Raw genomic sequence first — 10,949 nt, 5'->3', positions numbered from 1 at the left:
GTGGGAGGAGGGGAAGGCCATCTTCTGCATCTGTTGCTGCCTCCTGGAATCCTGGGGTATGTTTTCTTCTCCCCACTCTCCAAATGAAAGTGCTTTTAGGATAACTGGCATGCACAACCCTCCCCCCCCCCCCCATTTTTTAGTACTTGCCCAAGGTGTAAAAGGCAAGAATACCCAATGTAGAAGGAAATACTGTCCATTCTTTAAAGATAAAGCAAGTCCCCTGGAATGTGGGAGGGTGGGGGATAGGATTCTGGACCTGGATACTGGTTAAGCCATCTGAAGGACTGATCTTTCGTTTTTCTAATCTTATCTCTAGGCTCATTTACATTCCAGTTCAAATGACCTACTTGTATAAACACATTTGCCCATAGCTATATTAATAATTGATAATGAACAAATGTATGAACATTTGAGGGGAGGAGGGAATCTCTTTCCCCTCCACCTTAGGATCTATGTATTGAATATTCCATCTCCTGCCCCCATAAGTTTTCTTTTTCTTTTTTTTTTTTTTTTGGAGGCCATCGGGTTAAGTGACTTGCATAGCTAATAAGCATCGGAGGTCTGATTTAAACTCAGGATGATGAATCTTCCTGCCTTTAGGGCCAGCACCCTCTGCACTATGGCATCTAGCTGCCCCTCTGCCCCCCTATGTTTGCTCAGTCTGTCCCCCATGCCTAGATTGCACTCTGTCTTCACCTCTATGCATTAGTATCTGAGTCTTCATTCAAGGCTAGCCTGAATGTGCCCCCTCTTACAGGATGGCCTTGGTTTTTTAGCTCTCTGCCTCCTAAAAAATTAGTGTCTTCTCTTCTCTCTCCACGTTCTTTTTCTTGGTGATTTCATCAGTTCCCATGGGTTCAATTACCACCTCTATGCCAGTCAGTTCCTGATCATAGACAATCTCTCTTCTGAGCTCCAGTGCCATGTCATTAACTGGAATGGTCCCTACTGAGTACTGGACATTTCACAGAATTACAGAAACGTAGAATTCAGCAGTTGAAAGATACTTTGATGGCCATCTAGCACAACCCATCCAGAAGAGGAACCCCTACTCTGAGGTCCCTGACTGGTTGTCCTCCAGTCTCCCCTTGAAGACCTCCAGAGAGGGAACCCTTGCCACCTCCTAGAAGTTCTGCTGCTCTGTGGCTGCCCTAAGGGTTAGGACAGTTTTCCTGACACCGAGCCTCAATTTTCCTCTTTTTTTTTTTTTTTTTTTTTTTTTACCTTCTGTGTATTCTCTACTGCTTTATCTCTTTCAGGAATCTGGCTAGATTTGTGTCCAAGTTGCCTTGGAGGCTTTGTTTGAAGATGTTTTTGAGTTATTTTCTTTTCCTGTCTGTGTGCCTTGAGCTTTCCAGGCAGGTCACTGTAATACCTCTTCATGGTGGGATTTCTTTTCATCGTCTTGCTTTCCCATGGCCTTCTTGACTTTGGACTGTAAGTTAGAGCTGGCTTGTGCATATTTCTGAGCAGGCAGGGAGTGCTGAGCTGAGCTTTTGTCTTCTCGGGTCCTGTTGTCTTCACAGGTTGGGCTGGCTGTGTGAAAGCTTCCAAAGAGAGGTGATTGAGGGGGACCTCTGCTCACTGTCCTCCTGGTCTGAGCTCTACAAGTTCTTGGCCCAGCTCACTGCCCTCCTGGTCTGAGTTCTACAAGTTCTTGACCCAGCTTGACCCTGTTGGCTCTTCCCTGGTCCTGCTGGACTCAGTCGCTATTGGCCCCCCACTGTGGGCTCAGAGGGTCAGAACTGCCAGGCTCCCCTCTGCTCTGGGACTCCTGTCCTGCTTATTCCAGTACAGGCTTCAGCTTGGGCTGGAGGCCAGAACTGAGTCCCGGCTCTGCTCCCGGGATCAGGGCCACACAGCTACTGTTGACTTATGGACTTGTTCCTTGCTCAGTAACCCAGCTAGGGCTCAGTACACTGAGAACATTTCTGTTCTCCACCCTGACCTGCAGGCCCCCTCCTCTGTCTCCCCAGGACCTATAACCAGTAACTGATGAGTGGGAGGTGGAGCTACCAGATGTAACCTACACATTAATTCATGGATCTCCTAGGATCTCTTTCTGTCCCAATGCCCAATCTCACCTCCCTCTTAACGCTTGGCTGAAATGCTCTATGGGTATGGGTTCCTGGTCAGACACCACCCCCAGTGTCCAAAGACCTCTCTATCTGTCTCCCTAAACTGCCTTGGGTAGAAAAAAGTCACTGTGACTTTTTCTTGGATTTTCCTATCACAGTTTAGTTTGATGTGTTTTCTAGATCTTTGTAGAGGAAATGTGATGGGGAGGAAGGGGTAGGCAATACTTCCTGCTTAGTTCAACATTTTGACCCCACCTCCAGGAAGAACTTCTTGAAGCATAGCTAACCACTATACTCCAGACAATGGCTGATGGGGCGGAATACACCTCACCTACCTCTTCCTGGAATCTGGGTCCTTTTCATGAAGCCCAAGGCTTCTTTAGCTTTTTTGGCTGCCACACAACACTGCAGATTCCTATTGAGCTTGTGGTCCACTAAAACCCTCAGACAGTTTTCCAAACCAATGGTATCTAACCCATTTTTATAGTTTATAAATATAAAAGTAAATTTTTTTGTTCATGTGAAGTTGAATTTTTTTTAATATTGAACTGGATATCTGTTGTAGGATCCATTTGGCTAAGATTTTTTAGATTCATTTCACAGTATTTAGTTTGTGGTCGCTATGATTTATCTTGGGATTTGTATAAGGATATGTGTGCTTGGGATTATTGTAATGGCCATTGCCATCCTTCCTCTGGGAATGCAAATGGCTTGATATGGCTTGCTAGAGAAGGAACACATAACTATAAGACTACCACTGTGATTTCAGTGGTAAAGGGAGCTTTTGGTGAGGGAACTCTCCCATGCTTTCAGGTAACTGATAAATTTAGAGTTGCTCGGGGCATTGAGGTGGACACAGATGATACAGTGTGGATATAGAAGTTAGTTGACCTCCCAGGGGTCACACAGCCATGCATGCACACATTTATGTATAGCTAAATTAATAACTGAGGCCATTTCCCACTCCACCCCCATATTGGGATCTTTGTATTCAAAGTTAATTCCCCCTTTCCTATAAAAGAAGACTTAGTATTCACATATAGAATCCCCAGGGAAAATCAACAAATACCTCCATCAAAGGCTCTTTCTCTTCAAAGACCAAACTAAGACCATCTATTATGGGCTGGTCTTGCTTTAGGTCAGTCTTCTGGTAGTTTGGGAGGCTCATGCCTAGGTCATTCGACAGTTTACAAAATGATATTTACTTAGCCATAGCAAGGGAAAGGGGCAGCTAGGTGGCATAGCAGATAGAATGCTGGTCCTGGAGTCAGACCTGAGTTCAAATCCAGCCTCAGATACTCACTAGCCATGTGACTCTGCACAAGTCACTTAGCCTTATTTGCCTCAGTTTCTTTATCGTACAATGAGCTGGAGAAGAAAATAGCAAACTACTCTAGCATTTTTGCCAAGAAAACCCCAAATGTGGTCATGAAGAGTTGGACACAATTGAACAACAAAAAGTGGAGAAAGAAATGCATTGAGGATGCTCCAAATTTAGCAGAATGATGATCTTTCCCTTAAGTAACCTGTTGTGGTTTACCCAGCAACCCATCAGAGAATGCCTGGAACAACTCACGTGTGTTTTGTACTCAGGCAAACTAGAAACAAAGTCCACAGGCTGAGCTTTTAGTTCCTTGAAACACTTAAGATTTAAGATTCTTTCTATGCCTTTTAAGGAAAAACTAACCTACTTTGCTTAATTTACAAGGGCAGTGGTTAGGCTATTTCTCCCAACACATTCCAACCCATGGTGGTAAGGTTCTTAAGGTGTTTTAGGGGCCTTTCACCACTTAAATGGCTTAAAGATTTAGTTTAACTTTGATCACTGGTATTATTCCACCATCTTAATTCCACCTCCGGGAGCTATCAATGAGTTTTTTAAAGCATAGCCTTTAACCAGTCTAGTAGCACTAAATGAGGAAAAGAAAAAATAAACCAGAAACAGCAAAAGCAAAATTAACAATGGAATAGCTTCCTGAAACAGTGATTAAATCTGGAAGAATAAAGCCCAGAAATCCCAGGCTTCAAACTTCCCGTTTGAAGGACTGAATTCCAGGCCCAACACTCACGTCCATGTGAGGAGTGATTACTAATCTTTTTGCCCTTTGCAATAGGTGTCTTAATGCAAAAAAAAGTGCAGCACCAGGTGTATCAGGGATATTCCTGCTGCACAGTCCTAGATCCTCATCACAGGGATGAGGGAGAATTGCCTTGTAAGACCACCCAGCAGCCAGGAATGCCTCCTCCCTCAAAGCCTCATGGGTGTGGGATATAATACAAAATCTCCACCCTGTGAGAGGGTCCTGAGGGACTTACTTCCTTCTTTGATGGGGGCTGAGTACATTCTCTCACTTCTCACTTGTTCCCAGAAAGCAAATAACCTCCCAACAAAACCATGCCTTGTACCTCCAAGCCCTCCCTGAGAAGGTGGTGCACTGGCAGCAATATGGAGGGGGGCATTCTGTTCTAAAGCGCTACAATGGACCTGACTTTGCCACTGTCCATACTAGTTATCAGTTAACTTCTACTGGGCTCCTACCACCACTGAGGTCCACTTCAGTGCTTCCTTTGCTGGGATCAAGTGCTATCCTCCCTGAGCCAGAGCCTGAGTGCTGTCCTCACTGCTACCACTACCCCCCTACAAATGTGCCTGATAGCTGCCACCAGAACTAAGGGGTGGAGGCAATTAACATTTATTAAGCACTTACCATGCACCAGACAGCATACAAAGAACTTCATAAATATCTCTTTTGATGCCCATACAACCCTGGAAGGTAGGTGCTATTATTATCCCCATGTACAATTTAGGGAACTGAGGCAGGCTGAGGTTAAGTGACTTACCTAGGGTCACTCAGCTATTAAGTGTCTGAGGTTACATTTGAATGCAGGTCTTCCTGACCCCTAGCTCAGAACTCTGTCCACTTTGCCCTCCTATGATGGGACCAGGTGCTACTACTGGGTCAGAGTGGCACAGTGCCTGGCTGGATTGTTGAAGCTGATGAGGTCAAGGACTGCCATTCAGGATGTCTTAGGCAACTCCAAAAGATTCTGGCCCCTTGCTCCAGTTCATGGCTTGATCAGCCATCACCTTCTCCAATACAGTAAATTCCGTGGCTAGTCAGCCCCCAATGAGGGATGTGGGAGCTCCAAGCACCTCATACTCACAAAGCTGCCACAAAGGCAGCTCGGAATCGTTGCTCAGGAAAAAAGTGACACAAAAGGCAGAGATTATATTGAAGAGGGGGAGCCAGAGAGTCCTTTAGCTAGGTGTATGTGCTCTATTTGCCTGTGTAAGCCCCTAGAATTTCTACCAGTATGGGGGAAAGTGCCAGAGACAAGCTCTGAACAAGATCCTTATATAGAGGTACTAGAGATATGATTATAGTCAGCAGTCTGCTGGTAAATGGTTAACAATGGGTTCTCCAGGAAAAAAAACTGTACACATGCTACATTTCACTTTTAATCTGAATTATTAATAATTTCCCATCATTTTCTTAAGTCTAGATAACTACCACCACCAACAAAATATGAGGTGTAGGATCTGCCAGTTTCTGAAGGGTGAATACTCACACTGAAAATTTAATCAACTCAAAGTTGATACCATCTGCCTCCAGTCTCTCCCTCCCCTCCTTAGTTTAAAAGTGAGAATGGTAATTATTTTTTTATATTCAGTTTTTCATTGAACAATCTAGAGAAGGAGTAAAAGCAGATAAGGACACTCCTCATACGGATGGAGTCTATGCACACCTCCTTCCACCTGAGCAGATGATGTCCTCTTTTCAAATTTCCACTCCCCTGAGTAATCATGGCTCTGACTTGAGTTAGACTCTTGGCACTAATATCTTGGCAGGAGTGCTGGATGCCAGTAATCAAGTAGGGGACAAACTCGTGGATGGACCCTTTGTCCATCCTGCATTCCTGGGACACCCCAGGAACCACTTTAATTTTGTCTTGTTTCACTAAGCAGGGGTTCTGGCTGCTGAGGTCCTTGTCTGTGGCATTGAGGGAGCCTTCCCCCGGTATTTCTTTAGCCAGATCCTATCAGAGAAGAAGTACTCGCCTGGGACCTGTATGGTGGTTGCCAACAAAGAGCCCATTATCACTGTGAAAGCTCCAAGGACAAGAGCTTTGGCAATGTGGCCCATGTTTTGGATGCCGCCATCTGCAATGACTGGGACGCTGAAGCAGCAGGATGTATATTCTGAGATCGTACACAGCTGTAGCCTGAGGTCACCCACACGCCAACACTTCCTGTGTGATGCAGATGGAGCTCCTGACCATGCCAATCCTCAAGGTGACCACTCCAGCATCAATGAGGCTTTTGTCTGTGCAGCTATCCCCACGTTACCACTGATAACCTGTTATATTTATCCTTTGTGTACTTGATCATGTTAATCTGGAAAATGAGTTTCCTTGGGAAGAGTCCAGAATGATCACATTGACACTGGCCTGGGCCAGCAAGTCAAGTCAATAGTTGTCATCTTCATGGGTACTGATGGCTGCCCTGCACAAAAGCTGCTTTTGGTGTCCTTGGATGCTAGGAGTTAGTCCTGATTCTTCTTCAGGTCCCTGTGAGCAATGATGGCTATTAGTTCATCATCCTCATTCACAATGGGTAGTTTTCCTTTCTTGCTCTGCTGCAAGATTTCATTGGCTTCTTTTAGTGTGTCTCTAGCAGGATCTACCACTAGATCCTCCTGCCTAGTCATGATCTTGCCCAGGAATAGGTCATATTCCTCCTCCTCCTTGAGAAAACTGGTCTCTCCAGAGGAGATGATGCCCTCTAGGCAGCTTGCCCATTTTGCTGTTGTCCATGATTGGGATTCCATAGAAACTATGTCTTGCTTTGGCTTCAAACACATCTCTGACTCGATCTTTGGGGCTCGGGACCACAGGGTCAATGATGAAGCCCTGCTCATATTTCTTTACTTTGTGTACTTCATTGACCTGGAATTCTGGGGTGATGGAAAAAGTCAATACCTCCTCTGACCACCATAGACATGGTCATCCTAGCCTTGGTGACTGTGTCCATTAGAGATGAAACAAGGGGGGCCTTCAGGGTTATCTTTTTGGTAAGTGCTGAAGTTAGGTCTACTTGGTCTGCTGTGAAGTCTATGTAGCCCAGGAGGATGAGGAAGTCATTGTGTGTGAATCCATCTCCCCAAAGTTGAAGAGTTGCTGCCATGTGAGCCCATTGTCTAGAATGTAACAAGTGCCACTATTGATGAGATAGTCTGCCATGGCTGGGATGGGAAGTGGGGCAGAGGAGGTGGGCCCAACTGGTGGGAGACTCTCAAAGAGCCATGTGGGTTGGATGCTTCTCCCATGGAGAATGGGAAATTTTTAAAGCAATGCAGCCCTCCTCCTTGCCTTCAGCAAATTGGCATGGGGTGCAATTGGTATGTCCATGTGACCAATTCCAGAAATGTCTCTGGAATGAATCATTGTCCTTCCAAGTGCCTTCTACAATGGTTTGTACCAAGGAATCACAAATAAAATCATGTGGCAAAATTTTGGTTGACTTCACAATCCTAAACTAGGGAAAAAACCCTCACAGAAACCTCAAATAATTTCTTCAGCAGTTGTTAGATGATCCTAAAATTCCAAGGAATTTGATTGGCACTCTCACTGTTGGGAAGCCTCATATGAGCCCTCAACTGGCTAGCTATAGCCATATACAGTCATGATATTAAAGATTTCTCTCAAAGTTGCAATTCGAAATCACAATTCTTTCCCTGTTGACATGCTTAGTGGTTATTCTGTACTTAGACAATCAGGAAGTGATGTCAGTGGCCTGAGACTTTAGTCCTCTGAGACTCTGAGACTCTGATTGAGTCTAGGGATGGTTTCGATATGTTTTATTCAAAGACTAGCCCAAATTGCATGGGGAGAGAAGTTAGGATATCGTTCCTACTACAAAGTCTGACCCATTTAGAGACAGTCAATAAGTATTTATTAATTCCCCTCTGCTAGGTGCCAGGCACCTGGGATGCAGATAGGAAAAAGAAAGACAGACCCTGTCCTGAAGGCACTTCCAATCTAATGAAGGAAGAAAATAAACAAAAAGCAGCTAAATACAGTTAGTAGAAGGAAAGGGGCCTGGGGCCATGATGAAGTCCAGCAATGTTCAGCTGGGTGGGAAGTGGGAGATGTCTACCTTGGATTCCTTCTTTAAATGGACATTTGGGGAAAAGCTCTCTCCTTCCTTCTCCATTCAAGGGGTCCCAGGAGCCCTCTGTGAATATCAAGGCTGAAGTGACTTTGCAGGATCGTGAGGTTCTGGTGGCATGATGAGGAAATCCAAAAAAGGGGAACAGGGTGGGAAATAAAGAGAGAGACAGAACTCCTTGGGAAGACCCATGACTATACAAGTTGGCAACTACCATGGACACCCATGTAGTTTCCATTGCTTCCTGCTCTCATTAGCTAAACCCAGTCCAGGTCTACCTGTATTCATAAATATATACATACATGTATATACGTATGTATGTGTGCATATATATGTATAAATATATATAAGTATATATCTTCATAGAGGAGGGTCTACCTGCCCCAAAACACTTGGAATCATAGATCAGCTCTCCCACATTCCCTTGTTAACAGAGCTTGAGTAGATTGGAAATAGGAGGGAGCCAGGGATCATCCTAGCTTTCAAATACTCCCTCATAGCCAATCAGTTGCTAAGTCTAGTGTGTTGTTTTCAAAATGTCTTTCCCATCTGTCCCCTTCTCTTTACTCATTCAACCACCTAGTTCAGATTCTCATCACCTTCAGACGGGACTATTCCAATAACTTCGGTCTCCCTGCCTTATCTCTAAACCACTCTCCACTCAAATGCCAAAGTGATTTCCTAAAGGGAATTATTCCTTTGCTCAAAAAATTTCCTTGGTTCCCCCTTGCCTCTAGGAGCAAATATAATATAACATTGGTTGGCACAGTGGATAGAGCTCTGGGTCTAGTAGAGTCAGGAAGACCTGAGTTCAAATTTGACCTCAGCTACTAGCTGTGTGATCTTGGGCACATCACTTAACCTCTATTTAACCTCAGTTTCCTCAGTTATAAAATGGGGAAAATAACAGTATCTACCTCCCATGGTGGGTGTGACAATCAAGTGAAGTAATATTTGTGGAAAAGGGTTTAGTACAGTACCTGGCACATAGTAGACACCATACATATACATGCTCATGCTCTCTGCCTCCCCACTTTTTCACATTTAAAATCCTTCACAAGCAGGATTCCACCAACTCTCCAAGGTTATTATACATTACTTGGCTTCATGTACTCCTTTGGTCCAGCCAAACTGACTTCACAAAGTTCTTCAGCCACAACTTTTCATTTCCCATCTTCATGTGTTTATGTGGGCCCATCCCCCATGTCTGAAATACATTTTTCCCTCCTCTGTCTCTTAGTGTTGCCTGCTTCCTTCTAAACTCAGCCCAAGCACCAATGCCTGTGAAAACTTGCCTGATCTCCCAACTGCTAATGCTTCCCTTGCCCCAGATAACCTTGCATAAATTTTGTAGAGGCATGAGGTGATGATAGATTTAGAACTTGTAGGGGCCTTGGAGATGCATAGTTGATATTCACTTATAAATGGGCATGACTTTTCTCCCTTTGGAACAATCCCTTGAAGACAGGATCAGTTTTGCTTTTGTCTTTGCTTTTCCAGGGTCTAGCACAAAGCTTGGCACTGGGAAGAGATTAACAAATGTCCATTGATATTACTAGGTCTATAGTCCCAAAGAGATCAAGGAAAGAGATAAAGATAAAGATCCTTTATGTACAAAAATACAGCTAAGTGCTGATTAGTGAGAATAATGAATGAATACCTCCTTTGCCTCAGTGGTCAAATTGTGGATGAGTATTTCCATTGGGCTAGAACTCAATTATCAATTCTTACCTAATTTGAATACATGCAATCACATGTGGGGTATACATTATTTGTGGGTATAGGGTGTATATTCAGGGAGGACCAGTACCTTGACGTGATGACTGCTGAGCACTTTATGGGGCTCTTTCCACCTTTGGTGTTCACCTATTCCACCCAGGAAACTGTTTATGTAGATGGGCCAAACCAAGTTGAGGGTAACCAAGGGGTCTCAAATCCATTGGTGAGTTAGGGGGGTGTCTAACCCAAGCATGTGAAGACTTCCTCTGTTGGAATGGGCAGATGAGAACAATTTGTTCCAACGGCCCTTAAGGCAGCTAAAGCAAGAGATGTGGAGCGCTCAGATGCTTCAGAGAGCGCAACTCCAATGGGCTGGTCACGTTGTTTGAATACAAAATACACGTTTGCCAAAAAGACTATTTTATGGAGAACTCACATGGGGCAGATGATCACATGGTGGTCAGAAGAAGCACACTTCTTCTGACAAGGACACTTCCAAGGTTTCTCTCAAGAACTTTGAATTTGATTGTGTGATATGGGAGACACTGGCACAGGACCTTTCAGCATGGCATGCCCACATCAGAAAGGGTGCTATGCTCTGTGAGTAAAGCAGAATTGAGACAGCACAAAAGAAATGTAGGATGTGCAAATTTGGAGTATCCACCCGAAATATTCACACAAACTATCTGTGCCCAACCTGTGGTAGAGCATTCCGAGCTCGTATTGGCTTGATCAGTCACAGCTGGACACACTGAAACTTGACTTTATCATGGTGTGTCATTTTGATCCTCTTCCAAAACGAAAGACAACAACCAATAGATTATTTGAACTAATAAGGACTTAGCTATATTTATAGCAATCCTTTTTCTGTGTTAGCAAAGTAATTAGAATTTGAGGGGGTGCCCTCGATTGGGGAATGACTGAACAAGTTATGGTTTATGAATGTAACGTAATTACTTATTATATGAAGTTATATAAGT

The 10,949-nt window shown here is 44.2% G+C and overlaps 1 pseudogene; it reads right to left on the bottom strand.

The window, feature by feature from the left end:
- Positions 1 to 5,769: 5,769 nt before the first annotated feature.
- Positions 5,770 to 7,322, bottom strand: LOC140507470 (inosine-5'-monophosphate dehydrogenase 2 pseudogene; annotated as a pseudogene).
- Between the last annotated feature and the right edge of the window lie 3,627 nt (positions 7,323 to 10,949).

Source organism: Notamacropus eugenii, chromosome 5, assembly GCF_028372415.1.
Source record: "Notamacropus eugenii isolate mMacEug1 chromosome 5, mMacEug1.pri_v2, whole genome shotgun sequence".
In the NCBI taxonomy this organism is placed as follows: Eukaryota; Metazoa; Chordata; class Mammalia; order Diprotodontia; family Macropodidae; genus Notamacropus; species Notamacropus eugenii.
The sequence above is the reverse complement of the archived record's forward strand: the minus strand, read 5'-3'. Positions and strand labels throughout refer to the sequence as shown.